General features: G+C 43.0%; 1 protein-coding gene across 2 annotated transcripts in view; it reads right to left on the bottom strand.

The window, feature by feature from the left end:
• The window catches only part of LOC106582529 (neuropilin-2), a 258,981-nt gene that overhangs the window by 194,886 nt on the left and 43,116 nt on the right, over nt 1-20,979 (bottom strand). The gene's annotated exons all lie outside the window — the stretch shown is intronic.

Here is a 20,979-nt window from a genome sequence, read left to right as displayed (position 1 = left end):
TAATACATTACCATATATAAATCACCACCCTCTATAATACACTATTACCTACACAATACATTACCCTCTATAAAACACTACCCTCTATAATACACAATTACCTATACAATACATTACCATCTATAATACACAACCTTCTATAATACACTACACTCTATAATACATTGTCCTCTATAATACACTATTACCTATACAATACATTACCATCTACAATACATTACCATCTGTAATAAACTACCAGCTATAATACACCACCCTATACAATACACTACCATCTATAATACATTATATAATACACTACCCTATATAATACATTATATAATACATTACCCTCTATAATACACAACCCTATATAATACATTATATAATACATTATCCTCTATAATACACAACCCTATATAATACATTACCCTATATAATACACTACCCTATATAATACATTACCCTATATAATACATTACCCTATATAATACACTACCCTATATAATACACTACCCTATATAATACACTACCCTATATAATACATTACCCTATATAATACATTACCCTATATAATACACTATATAATAAACAAACATCTATAATAAACAACCATCTATAATACAGTACCCTATATAATACATTACCCTATATAATACACTACCCTATATAGTTCACTACCCTATATAATATACATCCATCTACAATACACTACCCTATATAATACACGACCCTATATAATACACAATTACCTATACAATACATTACCATCTTGTAATACACTACCAGCTATAATACACTATCCTATATAATACGCTACCCTCTAGAATACATTACCCTCTATAGTACACTACCCTATATAATACACTACCCTATATAATACACTACCCTATATAATACATTACCCTATATAATACACAACCCTCTATAATACACTACCCTCTATAATACATTACCCTCTATAATAAGTTACCCTCTATAATACATTACCCTATATAATACACTACCCTATATAATACACGACCATCTATAATACACTACCCTACATAATACATTACCCTCTATAATACATGACCCTCCTATAAAATACCCTCTATTATACACTACCCTCTATAATACATTACCCTCTATAATACACTATCCTAAATAATACACTATCCTATATAATACATTACCCTCTATAATACACTACCCTTTATAATACACTACCCTCTATAGTACACTACCCTATATAATACACTACCCTCTATAATACATTACCCTCTATAATACACTACCCTATATAATACATTACCCTACATAATACACTACCATATATAACACATTACCCTATATAATACACAATATAATATACTACCCTATATAATACACAACCCTCCTATAAACTACCCTCTTTAATACACTACCCTATATAATACACTACCCTCTATAATACATTACCCTCTATAATACACTACCCTCTATAATACACCACCCTATATAATACATTACCCTACATAATACACTACCAAATACAATACACTACCCTCTATAATACATTACCCTATATAATACATTACCCTATATAATACATGACCCTCTATAATACACTACCCTATATAATACACTACCCTCTATAATACACTACCCTCTATAATACACTACCCTCTATAATACACCACCCTATATAATACATTACCCTACATAATACACTACCAAATACAATACACTACCCTCTATAATACATTACCCTATATAATACATTACCCTCTATAATACACAATCCATATAATACACTACCCTATATAATACACTACCCCATATAATACACTACCCTCTATAATACACTACCCTATATAATACACTACCCTATATAATACATTACCCTATATAATACATGACCCTCTATAATACACTACCCTATATAATACACTACCCTCTATAATACACTACCCTCTATAATACACTACCCTATATAATACATTACCCTATATAATACACCACTTTAGTTTTTTTGACCAGGGGCCATAGGGTCTTATTTATTTAGAACAGGGAGTCATTGAACCCTAGGGGCGTCATTGAACCCTAGGGGTGTCATTGAACCCTAGGGGCGTCATTGAACCCTAGGGGTGTCATTAAACCCTAGGGGGCGTCATTGAACCCTAGGGGCGTCATTGAACCCTAGGGGCGTCATTGAACCCTAGGGGTTGTCATTGAACCCTAGGGGCGTCATTGAACCCTAGGGGGCGTCATTGAACCCTAGGGGCGTCATTGAACCCTAGGGGCGTCATTGAACCCTAGGGGTGTCATTGAACCCTAGGGGGCGTCATTGAACCCTAGGGGCGTCATTGAACCCTAGGGGCGTCATTGAACCCTAGGGGTTGTCATTGAACCCTAGGGGCGTCATTGAACACTTGGGGCGTCATTTTCCCAATGGGCCCTGGCCAAAATGTGTGCACTATATAGGGAATAGGGTGCTATTTGGGTGGAATAGCTTGAGGTTTCTCAAGGAACGACGAATAAACTACTGACTATCGGCGGTTCTGACTGGATCACCAGCGATCGATACTGCTGGCACCTGTTCACATACTACACAACACTAACCTTCAGTTGAAGTCAAGTCACGTTTTCCTCTGAACCAGAGAGAGGGAGAAACAGTGGCTGTATGGTGACTGGAGGGCTCTTAAAACAAGTGCACTACATAAGGAATAGAATGCCATTTGGGACACACAGATGGACTGTAGAGTTTCCTCCAGCCAGGTCATTGAGTTGCCATGGTGTGGTAATGATGATATCACCCACCATCCACATGCATCATCCATCACAAACAGGGAAGGAATCTCACGAACAGGGAAGGAATCTCACAAACAGGGAAGGAATCTCACAAACAGGGAAGGAATCTCATAAACAGGGAAGGAATCTCACGAACAGGGAAGGAATCTCACAAACGGGGAAGGAATCTCACAAACAGGGAAGGAATCTCACAAACAGGGAAGGAATCTGACAAACAGGGAAGGAATCTCACAAACGGGGAAGGAATCTCACAAACAGGGAAGGAATCTCACAAACAGGGAAGGAATCTCATAAACAGGGAAGGAATCTCACAAACAGGGAAGGAATCTCACAATCAGGGAAGGAATCTTACAAACAGGGAAGTAATCTCAAAAACGGGGAAGAGATCTCAGAAACAGGGAAGGAATCTCACAAACAGGGAAGGAATCTCAGAAACAGGGAAGGAATCTCACAAACAGGGAAGGAATCTCATAAACAGGGAAGGAATCTCACAAACAGGGAAGGAATCTCACAAACAGGGAAGGAATCTCACAAACAGGGAAGGAAATATAACAAACAGGGAAGGAATCTCACAAACAGGGAAGGAATCTCATAAACAGGGAAGGAATCTCAGAAACAGGGAAGGAATCTCACAAACAGGGAAGGAATCTCACAATCAGGGAAGGAATCTGACAAACAGGGAAGGAATCTCACAAACAGGGAAGGAATCTCACAAACAGGGAAGGAAATATAACAAACAGGGAAGGAATCTCACAAACAGGGAAGGAATCTCATAAACAGGGAAGGAATCTCACAAACAGGGAAGGAATCTCATAAACAGGGAAGGAATCTCACAAACAGGGAAGGAATCTCAGAAACAGGGAAGGAATCTCACAAACAGGGAAGGAATCTCATAAACAGGGAAGGAATCTCACAAACAGGGAAGGAATCTCACAAACAGGGAAGGAATCTCACAAACAGGGAAGGAATCCCACAAACAGGGAAGGAATCTCACAAACAGGGAAGGAATCTCACGAACAGGGAAGGAATCTCAGAAACAGGGAAGGAATCTCACAAACAGGGAAGGAATCTCATAAACAGGGAAGGAATCTCACAAACAGGGAAGGAATCTCACAAACAGGGAAGGAATCTCACAAACAGGGAAGTAATCTCACAAACAGGGAAGGAAATATAACAAACAGGGAAGGAATCTCATAAACAGGGAAGGAATCTCACAAACAGGGAAGGAATCTCACAAACAGGGAAGGAATCTCACAATCAGGGAAGGAATCTGACAAACAGGGAAGGAAATATAACAAACAGGGAAGGAATCTCACAAACAGGGAAGGAATCTCATAAACAGGGAAGGAATCTCAGAAACAGGGAAGGAATCTCACAAACAGGGAAGGAATCTCACAAACAGGGAAAGAATCTGACAAACAGGGAAGTAATCTCACAAACAGGGAAGAAATCTCACAAACAGGGAAGGAATCTCACAAACAGGGAAGGAATCTGACAAACAGGGAAGGAATCTTACAAACAGGGAAGGAATCTCACAAACAGGGAAGAAATCTCACAAACAGGGAAGGAATCTCACAAACAGGGAAGGAATCTCACAAACAGGGAAGGAATCTGACAAACAGGGAAGGAATCTCACAAACAGGGAAGGAATCTCACAAACAGGGAAGGAATCTGACAAACAGGGAAGGAATCTCACAAACAGGGAAGGAATCTCACAAACAGGGAACAATGTACTTTATAGGGAAAGGATTCCACAGAGAGGAAATTAGATGAAGAGTGTCTCATTCAGTGTGTGTGTGTGTGTGTCATTCAGTATGTCCGATGGTCACAGGAACTATCAGCCATCTTCTGACAGGATGGAGTATACCAGCTCTACTAACAGGATAGAGTATACCAGCTCTACTAACAGGATGGAGTATACCAGCTCTACTAACAGGATGGAGTATACCAGCTCTACTAACAGGATGGAGTATACCAGCTCTACTAACAGGATGGAGTATACCAGCTCTACTAACAGGATGGAGTATACCAGCTCTACTAACAGGATGGAGTATACCAGCTCTACTAACAGGATGGAGTATACCAGCTCTACTAACAGGATGGAGTATACCAGCTCTACTAACAGGATGGAGTATACCAGCTCTACTAACAGGATAGAGTATACCAGCTCTACTAACAGGATGGAGTATACCAGCTCTACTAACAGGATGGAGTATACCAGCTCTACTAACAGGATGGAGTATACCAGCTCTACTAACAGGATGGAGTATACCAGCTCTACTAACAGGATGGAGTATACCAGCTCTACTAACAGGATAGAGTATACCAGCTCTACTAACAGGATGGAGTATACCAGCTCTACTAACAGGATGGAGTATACCAGCTCTACTAACAGGATGGAGTATACCAGCTCTACTAACAGGATGGAGTATACCAGCTCTACTAACAGGATGGAGAATACCAGCTCTACTAACAGGATAGAGTATACCAGCTCTACTAACAGGATGGAGTATACCAGCTCTACTAACAGGATGGAGTATACCAGCTCTACTAACAGGATGGAGTATACCAGCTCTACTAACAGGATGGAGTATACCAGCTCTACTAACAGGATGGAGTATACCAGCTCTACTAACAGGATGGAGTATACCAGCTCTACTAACAGGATAGAGTATACCAGCTCTACTAACAGGATGGAGTATACCAGCTCTACTAACAGGATGGAGTATACCAGCTCTACTAACAGGATGGAGTATACCAGCTCTACTAACAGGATGGAGAATACCAGCTCTACTAACAGGATGGAGAATACCAGCTCTACTAACAGGATGGAGTATACCAGCTCTACTAACAGGATGGAGTATACCAGCTCTACTAACAGGATGGAGTATACCAGCTCTACTAACAGGATGGAGTATACCAGCTCTACTAACAGGATGGAGTATACCAGCTCTACTAACAGGATGGAGTATACCAGCTCTACTAACAGGATGGAGTATACCAGCTCTACTAACAGGATAGAGTATACCAGCTCTACTAACAGGATGGAGTATACCAGCTCTACTAACAGGATGGAGTATACCAGCTCTACTAACAGGATGGAGTATACCAGCTCTACTAACAGGATGGAGAATACCAGCTCTACTAACAGGATAGAGTATACCAGCTCTACTAACAGGATAGAGTATACCAGCTCTACTAACAGGATGGAGTATACCAGCTCTACTAACAGGATGGAGTATACCAGCTCTACTAACAGGATGGAGTATACCAGCTCTACTAACAGGATGGAGTATACCAGCTCTACTAACAGGATGGAGTATACCAGCTCTACTAACAGGATGGAGTATACCAGCTCTACTAACAGGATAGAGTATACCAGCTCTACTAACAGGATGGAGTAAACCAGCTCTACTAACAGGATGGAGTATACCAGCTCTACTAACAGGATAGAGTATACCAGCTCTACTAACAGGATGGAGTATACCAGCTCTACTAACAGGATGGAGTATACCAGCTCTACTAACAGGATGGAGTATACCAGCTCTACTAACAGGATGGAGTATACCAGCTCTACTAACAGGATGGAGTATACCAGCTCTACTAACAGGATGGAGTATACCAGCTCTACTAACAGGATGGAGTATACCAGCTCTACTAACAGGATGGAGTATACCAGCTCTACTAACAGGATGGAGTATACCAGCTCTACTAACAGGATGGAGTATACCAGCTCTACTAACAGGATGGAGTATACCAGCTCTACTAACAGGATGGAGTATACCAGCTCTACTAACAGGATGGAGTATACCAGCTCTACTAACAGGATGGAGTATACCAGCTCTACTAACAGGATGGAGTATACCAGCTCTACTAACAGGATGGAGTATACCAGCTCTACTAACAGGATGGAGTATACCAGCTCTACTAACAGGATAGAGTATACCAGCTCTACTAACAGGATAGAGTATACCAGCTCTACTAACAGGATGGAGTATACCAGCTCTACTAACAGGATGGAGTATACCAGCTCTACTAACAGGATGGAGTATACCAGCTCTACTAACAGGATGGAGAATACCAGCTCTACTGACTGTGTGTAGTGCTGTACCTCCCAGTCTGTACCTCCCTTCACACACCGCGAGGGCACACACACACACACACACACACACACACACACACACACACACACACACACACACACACACACACACACACACACACACACACACACACACACACCACACACACACACAGCGAGGGCACACACACACACAGCGAGGGCACGCACACAGCGAGGGCACGCACACACACACACACACACACACACACACACACACACACACACACACACACACACACACACACACACACACACACACCGCAAGGGCACACACACACACAGCGAGGGCACACACACACAGCAAGGGCACACACACACACACACACAGCGAGGGCACACACACACACACACAGCGAGGGCACACGCACACACAGCGAGGGCTAGTTCAGTCCTTTAGTCCATGTGGTCATGATGCTAATGCGAGACCACAGGCAGCTGTTATCTGTCCAAAGCTCTCTCTCTCAACCACTCTCTCCCTATTTTTCCCTCTCTCTCTCACTCTCTCTCTATCAATCTCTCTATCACTCCCTCTCTCTCTCACTCTCTCTCACTCTCTCTCTCTCTCTCTCCCTCTCTCTCTCCCTCTTTCTCTCTCCCTCTCTCTCTCTCTCACTCACTCTCTCACTCTCTCTATCACTCTCTGTCACTCTATCTCTCTCTCTCTCTCACTCTATCTCTATCACTCTCTCTATCACTCCCTCTCTGTCTCTCTCTCTCTCACTCTCTCTCTATCACTCCATCTATCTCTCTATCACTCTCTCTATCACTCTCTCTCTATCACTCTATCTATCTCTCTATCACTCTCTCTCTATCACTCTATCTCTATCACTCTCTCTCTATCTCTCGCTCCCTCTTTCTCTCTCCCTCTCTCTCTCCCTCTTTCTCTCTCTCTCTATCACTCTCTCTAACACTCTCTCTCTCTCTCTCTCTCTCTATCACTCTTTCTCTCTCACTATCACTCTCTCTCTCTATCTCTCTCTCTCTATCTCTCTCTCTCTCCCTCTCTCTCTCCCTCTTTCTCTCTCTCTATCACTCCCTCTCTCTCTCTATCACTCTCTCTCTCTCTGTCTCTCTCTCCCTTCTCGCTGTCTATCTCCCCCACTTTCTCTCTCTCCTTCCTCGTCCTCCTGCTCCGGGGGCCCTCTACACTCTGTGTTACATCTTATCTGTCACCTCAGACATGATGTCACAACAGGGACAACACAACCTACCAAGGCCTGCAACATCAGAGACAGCATGTTTACTGAACTGCACTGTAATGTACTCAAATGTACTCTAATGTACTATAAATGCTGTAGCAGAGACAGCATGTATATTTACAGTGTGAGTACTGTGCTGTGCTGTACTGTAGACCCGAACATATGAGCACAGCAGAGCAACAGTTCTTAATCCAGAGGGCAAAATTACTCCCAACACTGTACATACTGGTAACACACTTTCAACATAGATAGATTCTAACCACTCTTGCTGTTAACTTCACTATGGTAGGGAGCAGTATTTGGAATTTTGGATGAAATGTGTGCCCAAATTAAACTGCCTGCTACTCAGGCCCAGAAGCTAGGATATGCATATAATTAGTAGATTTGGATAGGAAACACTCTAAAGTTTCCAAAACGGTTAAAATAATGTCTGTGAGTATAACAGAACTGATATGGCAGGCGAAAACCTGAGGAAAATCCATCCAGGAAGTACTATTATTTTGAAAGGCTGTTTTTCCATTGAAAGCCTATCCACCACACAAAGACTTATGACCCAGTTCACGATCTCTATGGCTTCCTCTACATGTGGCCAGTCTTTAGGCATTGTTTCAGGCTTTTACTCTGAAAAATAAGGGAGAAACAGCACTTTCAATGAGTGGACAGTGGACATTTCCAGACATGAGTCCAGCGCGAGACCGGGAGCGCGTCTTTCTTGTTTCTCCTTTTCTATTGAGGAAGCTTTTGTCCGGTTGAAATATTATTGATTATTTATGACAACCTGAGGATTGATTTTAAACATCGTTTGACCTGTTTCTACGAACTTTTATTGTACTTTTTTTAAACTTTTCGTCTGATGTTGAGAGCGCGCATTGTGCCTTTGGATTACTAAACTAAACGCACCAACAAAATTGAGGTTTTTGGACATAAAGAGGGACATTATCGAACAAAACAAACATTTATTGTGTAACATGGAGTCCTGGGAGTGCCACCAGATGAAGATCATCAAAGGTTAGTGATTAATTTTAACGCTATTTCTGACTTTTGTGAGCCCTCTCCTTGGCTGGAAAATGGCTGTATGGTTTTCTGTGACTAGGCGCTGACCTAACATAATCGCATGGTGTGCTTTCACCGTAAAGCCTTTTTGAAATCAGACACTTTGGTTGGATTAACAAGAAGCTTATCTTTAAAATGGTGTATAATACTTGTATGTTTGAGGAATTTTAATTATGGGATTTCTGTTGTTTTGAATTTGGCGCCCTGCACTGTACAGACTGAGAGATAGCAACCACTGTACAGACACACACACACACACACACACACACACACACACACACACACACACACCGCACACACACACACACCGTGTCTGGAAGTCTCTCTCTGGAGTCACGAAGGAGTCATCCATTGTGCTTAACAATGGCATCACTTTTGGGTCAAACACTACTATAGATACACAATGACACTACTGTTATGAGGCTAGCCAGGAAATGACTATACAGCCCATTATAATGTCATGAGGCTAGCCAGGAAATGACTATACAGCCCATTATAATGTCATGAGGCTAGCCAGGAACTGTCTATACAGCCCATTATAATGTCATGAGGCTAGCCAGGAAATGACTATACAGCCCATTATAATGTCATGAGGCTAGCCAGGAAATGACTATACAGCCCATTATAATGTCATGAGGCTAACCAGGACATGACTATAAAGCCCATTATAATGTCATGAGGCTAGCCAGGAACTGACTATACAGCCCATTATAATGTCATGAGGCTAGCCAGGACATGACTATACAGCCCATTATAATGTCATGAGGCTAGCCAGGAAATGACTATACAGCCCATTATAACGTCATGAGGCTAGCCAGGAACTGACTATACAGCCCATTATAACGTCATGAGGCTAGCCAGGAACTTACTATACAGCCCATTATAATGTCATGAGGCTAGCCAGGAAATGACTATACAGCCCATTATAATGTCATGAGGCAAGCCAGGAAATGACTATACAGCCCATTATAATGTCATGAGGCTAGCCAGGAAATGACTATACAGCCCATTATAATGTCATGAGGCTAGCCAGGAAATGACTATACAGCCCATTATAATGTCATGAGTCTAGCCAGGAAATGACTATACAGCCCATTATAATGTCATGAGGCTAGCCAGGAAATGACTATACAGCCCATTATAATGTCATGAGGCTAGCCAGGAACTTACTATACAGCCCATTATAATGTTATGAGACTAGCCAGGAACAAATCACACCATGACCGTATACTCCTAGCAGCGTAGCCTAGTGGTTAGATCGTTGGACTAGTAACCGAAAGGTTGCAAGTTTGAATCCCCGAGCTGACAAGGTACAAATCTGTTGTTCTGCTCCTGAACAACGCAGTTAACCCACTGTTCCTAGGCCGTCATTGAAAATAAGAATTTTTTCTTAACTAACTTGCCTAGTTAAATAAAAAAGTAAAATAAATTGACAAGATAACCACGTTTGTGAGGGTTCGCTGCTTCCCCAATCAAAAGCCCAGGATTAACACTGAAGTTGGCGCTAAATTGAAGTACAGGGCTGCTGCACACAGGGCTATCGCAGCCAACCCTGAGGCTACGGCTGAGGACAGGAACAAGCACAAGAAGTCCAGTGACAACCTCCACAGAGTCAGCAAACAAGCAAAAGGACAATATAGGAATACGGTGGAATTAAACTACACAGGCTCCGATGGCCGCTGCATGTGCCAGGGGCTACAGTCCATTACGGATTACAAAAGGAAGACACAGCCGTGATCTGCCCAACGGCGCTTCTCTACCAGACCAACTCAATACATTGTCTGCACACTTCGACATAAACAACACAGAGCCATTCACGAGGGCCACCACTGACCCAGGAGCCTGGGTGATCTCGCTCTCTGAGGCCGACATGAGTAAGGTTTTTAAATCAGGGTCAACACTCGTAAGGCCACGGCTTCGGACGGGATTCCAGGGCGCATTCTCAGAGCATGCTCAGAACAACCCTACGGCTTCACGCCACAATAACTACGGTCCTGTATCACACAAGTCTGTAGTCATGAAGTGCTTTGAGAGCCTGGTTAGCGCTTTGAGAGGCTGGTTAGCGCTTTGAGAGGCTAGTTAGCGCTTTGAGAGTCTGGTTAGCGCTTTGAGAGGCTGGTTAGCGCTTTGAGAGTCTGGTTAGCGCTTTGAGAGGCTGGTTAGCGCTTTGAGAGTCTGGTTAGCGCTTTGAGAGGCTGGTTAGTGCTTTTAAAGCCTGGTTAGCGCTTATAAAGCCTGGGTAGTACTTTGAGAGGCTGGTTAGCTCTTTGAGAGGCTGGTTAATACTTTGAGAGGGTGGTTAGCACTTTGAGAGTCTGGTTAGCGCTTTGAGAGTCTGGTTAGCGCTTTGAGAGGCTGGTTAGCACTTTGAGAGGCTGGTTAGCGCTTTGAGAGGGTGGTTAGCACTTTGAGAGGGTGGTTAGTGTTTTGAGAGGCTGGTTAGTACTTTGAGAGGCTGGTTAGTGCATTGAGAAGCTGGTTAGTACTTTGAGAGGCTGGTTAGTGCTTTGAGAGGCTAGTTAGTTCTTTTAAAGTCTGGTTAGTGTTGTAAAGGCTGGTTATTGCTTTGAGAGGCTGGTTAGCACTTTGAGAGGCTGGTTATTGCTTTGAAAGGCTGGTTGGTTCTTTTAAAGGCTGGTTAGTGCTTTGAGAGGCTAGTTAGTGCTTTTAAAGGCTGGTTAGTGCTTTGAGAGGCTAGTTACTGTTTTGAGAGTCTGGTTAGCACTTTGAGAGGATAGTTAGTGCTTTGAAAGGCTGGTTAGCGCTTTGAGAGGCTGGTTAGTGCTTTGAGAGGCTGGTTAGTGCTTTGAGAGGCTGGTTAGTTCTTTGAGAGGCTGGTTAGTTCTTTGAGAGGCTGGTTAGCGCTTTGAGAGGCTGGTTAGTGCTTTGAGAGGCTGGTTAGTGCTTTGAGAGGCTGGTTAGCGCTTATAAAGCCTGGGTAGTACTTTGAGAGGCTGGTTAGCTCTTTGAGAGGCTGGTTAATACTTTGAGAGGGTGGTTAGCACTTTGAGAGTCTGGTTAGCGCTTTGAGAGTCTGGTTAGCGCTTTGAGAGGCTGGTTAGCACTTTGAGAGGGTGGTTAGTGTTTTGAGAGCCTGATTAGTGTTTTGAGAGGCTGGTTAGTACTTTGAGAGGCTGGTTAGTGCTTTGAGAGGCTGGTTAGTGCATTGAGAAGCTGGTTAGTACTTTGAGAGGCTGGTTAGTGCTTTGAGAGGCTAGTTAGTTCTTTTAAAGTCTGGTTAGTGTTGTAAAGGCTGGTTATTGCTTTGAGAGGCTGGTTAGCACTTTGAGAGGCTGGTTATTGCTTTGAAAGGCTGGTTGGTTCTTTTAAAGGCTGGTTAGTGCTTTGAGAGGCTAGTTAGTGCTTTTAAAGGCTGGTTAGTGCTTTGAGAGGCTAGTTACTGTTTTGAGAGTCTGGTTAGCACTTTGAGAGGATAGTTAGTGCTTTGAAAGGCTGGTTAGGCTTTGAGAGGCTGGTTAGTGCTTTGAGAGGCTGGTTAGCGCTTTGAGAGGCTGGTTAGTTCTTTGAGAGGCTGGTTAGTTCTTTGAGAGGCTGGTTAGCGCTTTGAGAGGCTGGTTAGTGCTTTGAGAGGCTGGTTAGTTCTTTGAAAGGCTGGTTAGCACTTTTAAAGCGTGGCTAGTTTTTTGAGAGGCTAGTTAGTGCTTTGAGAGGCTGGTCAACTCCATAGTCTCCCTCCAAACTCATCACTAAGCTGGGGACCCTGGGATTAGACCCCTGCAACTGGATCCTGGACTTTCTGATGGGCTGCCCCCTGGTGGTCAGGGTAGGCAACATCACCTCCGCCACGCCACCTCAACACGGGGGCCCCACAGGAGTGTATGCTTAGTCCCCTCCTGATCACGGTTCACCCACGATTACAGGGGCCACGCACGACTCCAACACCATCATCAAGTTTGCTGACGACACACCGGTGGAAAGCCTCATCACCGTCAACGATGAGACAGGGAGGAAGTCAGAGACCTGGCAGGGTGGTGCCAGGACAAATAACCTGTCCCTCAATGTCAGTAAGCCCAAGGAACTGATCGTGGACAACAGGAAACAGGGACGGGGGGGCTAGCATCGACGAGGCAGCAGTGGAGCGGGTCAAGAGCTTCAAGTTCCTCTGTGTACAAATCACTAAGGACTTAACAGTCGTGAAAAAAACTGTTGTAGACCTGGCCCCTCAGATCCTCAAAAAGTTATACAGCTGCACCATTGAGAGCATTTTAACTGGCAGCATCACTGCTTGGTATGGCAACTACATCGCCCTCGATCGCATGTTTCTACAGAGAGTGAGGCGGACAGCCCAGCACCTCACTGAGGCCGAGCTCCCTGCCATCCAGGACCTCTATATCAGGCGGTGGGAAAGGACTCCAGCCACCCAAGCCATAAGACTGTTCTCCCTGCTACTGCACGGCAAGCGGTACCGGTGCAACAAGTCTGGAAGCTTCTATCCCCAAGCCATAAGACTGCTAAATAGAAAACCGACTGGCTAACAGACTATCTGCATTGTGGACACTCACACACTCCCTGTATTCACACTCTACACACTCACTCACACACACACACACACTTAATTTGCTCACACACACACACACTTAATTTGCTCACTCACACACACTTATATACAATCATCACATACGCTGTTGCCACTCCGTCTATCATATATCCTGATGCCTAGTAACTTACCCCTGCACATATTACAGCATATTGGATGACTGTCATTCATTATTCTATTCACTCAGTTTAATGTAACATTGATAGGTTTAGGATACTACATGATACTAGAATTGTTCCTGTACCCATCATGAGGTTGTTACAACCTAGCCTATGAATGAAAGTTTATAACGTAGGTGCACACAGGTCGAGAGACAAGCTGGAGGATTCAAGGTGACAGACAGTGACACATTCAATACCGCCTTGCACACTCTGGCCTGCATCTAACTGATCCAGAGAGGAATCATTAGTCCAACAGTTGCAAACGAGAGTTTCTATTGGACAAATTAGTTCCGTTTGCTTCCGTATAAGAAAAGTTTTGTAACAGAATTGGCAGAATGAATACACCCCTGATCACACGCAAACACAGTTCACTTTCATAGCAGCCACGTACAAACAGCATGATCACTTTACCTGTTGTATAATTCCTTCTCACATCTACGCGCTCTCCTCCTCTCACCTTTTCCCTTCGCTTGTGGACTTCAATGCACAACACATGTCAGAGCAGCTCACAGATCACTGCACCTGTACATAGCCCATCTATTATTTAGCCCATACAACTACCCCTTCCCCTACTGTATTTATTTATTTATTTATTTTGCTCCTTTGCACCCCATTATTTCTATTTCTACTTTGTACTTTCTTCCACTACAAATCTACCATTCCAGTGTTTTACTTGCTATATTGTATTTACTTTGCCACCATGGACTTTTTTGCCTTTACCTCCCTTATCTCACCTCATTTGCTCACATTGTATATAGACTTATTTTTGTCTGTGACCAGGCCGAAAAAACCTTTTCAAGCCAAACCTTCATTTCACCGCTACACACAGCCTATATCGTTCTCACCATATTAGCTAACGTCATAGCTAGGCAACACAGCTACAAGAACTAACACATTAGTAAACCCACTATCATCATGCGATACAGTAGACAGTCAGCAAGCAGTTCAGCAGTTACACCGGCGGGCCCCGGTGGCAATAAATTAATAAAGCTTACATTGACATAGAAGAATTCCAGTGTTGGATAGCCATAACCAGCTAGCTAACATAGCATCCCTCTCTGTTTGAGCTGGGTGTTTGAGTAGGCTAAACTAGCTAGCTGCATTCGCTAGCTAATTAAGTGAAAGGGAAAGCTTAAAAAAATTATGAAATCTCTCTTGCTTCTCCTTCATTTTTAAAGAAATGAATTTGTTGAAAACTGTTCAACTATTGTTTTTCGCTCTCTTTGAGTCAACTACTCACCACATTTAATGAATTGCAGTGCTAGCTAGCTGTAGCTTATGCTTTCAGTACTAGATTAATTCTCTGATCCTTTCATTGGGTGGACAACATGTCAGTTCATGCTGCAAGAGCTCTGATAGGTTGGAGGACGTCCTCCGGAAGTTGTCATAATTACTGTGTAAGTCTATGGAAGGGGGTGAGAACCATGAGCCTCCTAGGTTTTGTATTGAAGTCAACGTACCCAGAGGAGGATAGAAGCTAGCTGTCCTCCGGCTACACCATGGTTGCTACCCTACAGAGTGCTGTTGAGACTACTGTAGACCTTTATTACAAAACAGTGTGTTTTAATCAATTATTTGGTGACGTGAATATATTTAGTATAGTTTTATCTAAAAATGCTAACTTTTTTGTATGTTTCACAATTTTTATTTATTAGAAATTCACTGAGGAGGATGGTCCTCCCCTTCCTCCTCTGAGGAGCCTCCACTGACCAATGTTTATCATATATCCTGATGCCTAGCCACCTTACCCCTATACATATCTAACCCTACCAATTCAGTATCCCTGCACATTGTAAATATGGTATTGGAACTGATCCTGGAACTGATCCTGTATATAGCTACTGACCCTGGAACTGTCCCTGTATATAGCTACTGACCCTGGAACTGACCCTGTATATAGCTACTGACCCTGTATATAGCTACTGACCCTGTATACAGCTACTGACCCTGGAACTGACCCTGTATATAGCTACTGACCCTGTATATAGCTACTGACCCTGGAACTGTCCCTGTATATAGCTACTGACCCTGTATATAGCTACTGACCCTGTATATAGCTACTGACCCTGTATATAGCTACTGACCCTGTATATAGCTACTGACCCTGTATATAGCTACTGACCCTGGAACTGTCCCTGTATATAGCTACTGACCCTGTATATAGCTACTGATCCTGTATATAGCTACTGACCCTGTATATAACTACTGACCCTGTATATAGCTACTGACCCTGTATATAACTACTGACCCTGGAACTGTTCCTGTATATAGCTACTGACCCTGTATATAGCTACTGACCCTGTATATAACTACTGACCCTGTATATAGCTACTGACCCTGTATATAACTACTGTCCCTGTATATAGCTACTGTCCCTGTATATAGCTACTGACCCTGTATATAGCTACTGACCCTGTATATAGCTACTGACCCTGGAACTGACCCTGTATATAGCTACTGACCCTGTATATAGCTACTGACCCTGTATATAGCTACTGACCCTGTATATAGCTACTGACCCTGTATATAGCTACTGGCCCTGTATATAACTACTGTCCCTGGAACTGACCCTGTATATAGCTACTGACCCTGTATATAGCTACTGACCCTGTATATAGCTACTGACCCTGTATATAGCTGCTGACCCTGTATATAGCTACTGACCCTGTATATAGCTACTGACCCTGGAACTGACCCTGTATATAGCTACTGACCCTGTATATAGCTACTGACCCTGTATATAACTACTGACCCTGTATATAGCTACTGACCCTGTATATAACTACTGACCCTGGAACTGACCCTGTATATAGCTACTGACCCTGTATCTAGCTACTGTCCCTGTATATAGCTACTGACCCTGTATATAGCTACTGACCCTGTATATAGCTACTGACCCTGTATATAACTACTGACCCTGTACATAGCTACTGACCCTGTACATAGCTACTGACCCTGGAACTGACCCTGTATATAGCTACTGACCCTGTATATAGCTACTGACCCTGTATATAGCTACTGACCCTGGAACTGACCCTGTATATAGCTACTGACCCTGTATATAGCTACTGACCCTGTATATAACTACTGTCCCTGGAACTGACCCTGTATATAGCTACTGACCCTGTATATAACTACTGACCCTGTACATAGCTACTGACCCTGTATATAACTACTGTCCCTGGAACTGACCCTGTATATAGCTACTGACCCTGTATATAACTACTGACCCTGTACATAGCTACTGACCCTGTATATAACTACTGTCCCTGGAACTGACCCTGTATATAGCTACTGACCCTGTATATAGCTACTGACCCTGTATATAGCTACTGACCCTGTATATAGCTACTGACCCTGTATATAGCTACTGACCCTGGAACTGACCCTGTATATAGCTACTGACCCTGTATATAGCTACTGACCCTGTATATAACTACTGACCCTGTACATAGCTACTGACCCTGTATATAACTACTGTCCCTGGAACTGACCCTGTATATAGCTACTGACCCTGTATATAGCTACTGACCCTGTATATAGCTACTGACCCTGTATATAGCTACTGACCCTGTATATAGCTACTGACCCTGTATATAGCTACTGATCCTGGAACTGACCCTGTATATAGCTACTGACCCTGTATATAGCTACTGACCCTGTATATAGCTACTGACCCTGTATATAGCTACTGACCCTGTATATAGCTACTGACCCTGGAACTGACCCTGTATATAGCTACTGACCCTGTATATAGCTACTGACCCTGTATATAGCTACTGACCCTGTATATAGCTACTGACCCTGTATCTAGCTACTGACCCTGTATATAGCTACTGACCCTGTATATAGCTACTGACCCTGGAACTGACCCTGTATATAGCTACTGACCCTGTATATAGCTACTGACCCTGTATATAGCTACTGACCCTGTATATAGCTACTGACCCTGTATATAGCTACTGACCCTGTATATAGCTACTGACCCTGTATATAGCTACTGACCCTGGAACTGACCCTGTATATAGCTACTGACCCTGTATATAGCTACTGACCCTGGAACTGACCCTGTATATAGCTACTGACCCTGGAACTGACCCTGTATATAGCTACTGACCCTGTATATAGCTACTGACCCTGTATATAGCTACTGACCCTGGAACTGACCCTGTATATAGCTACTGACCCTGTATATAGCTACTGACCCTGTATATAGCTACTGACCCTGTATATAGCTACTGACCCTGTATATAGCTACTGTCCCTGGAACTGACCCTGTATATAGCTACTGACCCTGTATATAGCTACTGACCCTGTATATAGCTACTGTCCCTGGAACTGACCCTGTATATAGCTACTGACCCTGTATATAGCTACTGACCCTGTATATAGCTACTGACCCTGGAACTGACCCTGTATATAGCTACTGACCCTGTATATAGCTACTGACCCTGTATATAGCTACTGACCCTGTATATAGCTACTGACCCTGTATATAGCTACTGTCCCTGGAACTGACCCTGTATATAGCTACTGACCCTGTATATAGCTACTGACCCTGTATATAGCTACTGTCCCTGGAACTGACCCTGTATATAGCTACTGACCCTGTATATAGCTACTGACCCTGGAACTGACCCTGTATATAGCTACTGACCCTGTATATAGCTACTGACCCTGGAACTGACCCTGTATATAGCTACTGACCCTTTATATAGCTACTGTCCCTGTATATAGCTACTGACCCTGTATATAGCTACTGACCCTGTATATAGCTACTGACCCTGTATATAGCTACTGTCCCTGGAACTGACCCTGTATATAGCTACTGGCCCTGTATATAGCTACTGACCCTTTATATAGCTACTGACCCTGTATATAGCTACTGACCCTGGAACTGACCCTGTATATAGCTACTGACCCTGTATATAGCTACTGACCCTGTATATAGCTACTGATCCTGTATATAGCTACTGTCCCTGTATATAGCTACTGACCCTGTATATAGCTACTGACCCTGTATATAGCTACTGACCCTGTATATAGCTACTGATCCTGTATATAGCTACTGTCCCTGTATATAGCTACTGTCCCTGTATATAGCTACTGACCCTGTATATAGCTACTGACCCTGTATATAACTACTGACCCTGTATATAGCTACTGATCCTGTATATAGCTACTGACCCTGTATATAGCTACTGATCCTGTATATAGCTACTGTCCCTGTATATAGCTACTGTCCCTGTATATAGCTACTGACCCTGTATATAGCTACTGACCCTGTATATAACTACTGACCCTGTATATAGCTACTGATCCTGTATATAGCTACTGTCCCTGGAACTGTCCCTGTATATAGCTACTGATCCTGTATATAGCTACTGACCCTGTATATAACTACTGACCCTGTATATAGCTACTGACCCTGTATATAACTACTGTCCCTGTATATAGCTACTGTCCCTGTATATAGCTACTGACCCTGTATGTAGCTACTGACCCTGTATATAGCTACTGTCCCTGTATATAGCTACTGAGCCTGTATATAGCTACTGATCCTGTATATAGCTACTGACCCTGTATATAACTACTGTCCCTGTATATAGCTACTGTCCCTGTATATAGCTACTGACCCTGTATGTAGCTACTGACCCTGTATATAGCTACTGTCCCTGTATATAGCTACTGTCCCTGTATATAGCTACTGTCCCTGTATATAGCTACTGATCCTGTATATAGCTACTGATCCTGTATATAGCTACTGACCCTGTATATAGCTACTGTCCCTGTATATAGCTACTGACCCTGTATATAGCTACTGACCCTGTATATAGCTACTGACCCTGTATATAGCTACTGACCCTGTATATAGCTACTGACCCTGTATATAACTACTGACCCTGTATATAACTACTGACCCTGTATATAGCTACTGACCCTGTATATAGCTACTGACCCTGTATATAGCTACTGACCCTGTATATAGCTACTGACCCTGTATATAGCTACTGACCCTGTATATAGCTACTGTCCCTGTATATAGCTACTGATCCTGTATATAGCTACTGACCCTGTATATAGCTACTGATCCTGTATATAGCTACTGACCCTGTATATAGCTACTGTCCCTGGAACTGACCCTGTATATAGCTACTGACCCTGTATATAGCTACTGATCCTGTATATAACTACTGACCCTGTATATAGCTACTGACCCTGTATATAGCTACTGTCCCTGTATATAGCTACTGATCCTGTATATAGCTACTGACCCTGTATATAGCTACTGATCCTGTATATAGCTACTGACCCTGTATATAGCTACTGACCCTGTATATAGCTACTGTCCCTGTATATAACTACTGACCCTGTATATAGCTACTGATCCTGTATATAGCTACTGACCCTGTATATAGCTACTGATCCTGTATATAGCTACTGACCCTGGAACTGACCCTGTATATAACTACTGACCCTGTATATAGCTACTGACCCTGGAACTGTCCCTGTATATAGCTACTGACCCTGTATATAGCTACTGATCCTGTATATAGCTACTGATCCTGTATATAGCTACTGACCCTGTATATAGCTACTGATCCTGTATATAGCTACTGATCCTGTATATAGCTACTGACCCTGTATATAGCTACTGTCCCTGTATATAGCTACTGTCCCTGTATATAGCTACTGACCCTGTATATAACTACTGACCCTGTATATAACTACTGACCCTGTATATCGCTACTGACCCTGTATATAGCTACTGACCCTGTATATAGCTACTGACCCTGTATATAGCTACTGACCCTGTATATAGCTACTGATCCTGTATATAGCTACTGATCCTGTATATAGCTACTGATCCTGTATATAGCTACTGACCCTGTATATAGCTACTGACCCTGTATATAGCTACTGACCCTGTATATAGCTACTGATCCTGTATATAGCTACTGATCCTGTATATAGCTACTGATCCTGTATATAGCTACTGACCCTGTATATAGCTACTGACCCTGTATATAGCTACTGATCCTGTATATAACTACTGACCCTGTATATAGCTACTGATCCTGTATATAGCTACTGATCCTGTATATAACTACTGACCCTGTATATAGCTACTGA

The sequence above is a fragment of the Salmo salar genome, chromosome 21 (genome assembly GCF_965601325.2).
Source record: "Salmo salar chromosome 21, fSalSal1, whole genome shotgun sequence".
Taxonomy (NCBI): domain Eukaryota; kingdom Metazoa; phylum Chordata; class Actinopteri; order Salmoniformes; family Salmonidae; genus Salmo; species Salmo salar.
Note: the sequence above shows the minus strand (reverse complement) of the source record. Positions and strands in the feature narration are given on the sequence as shown.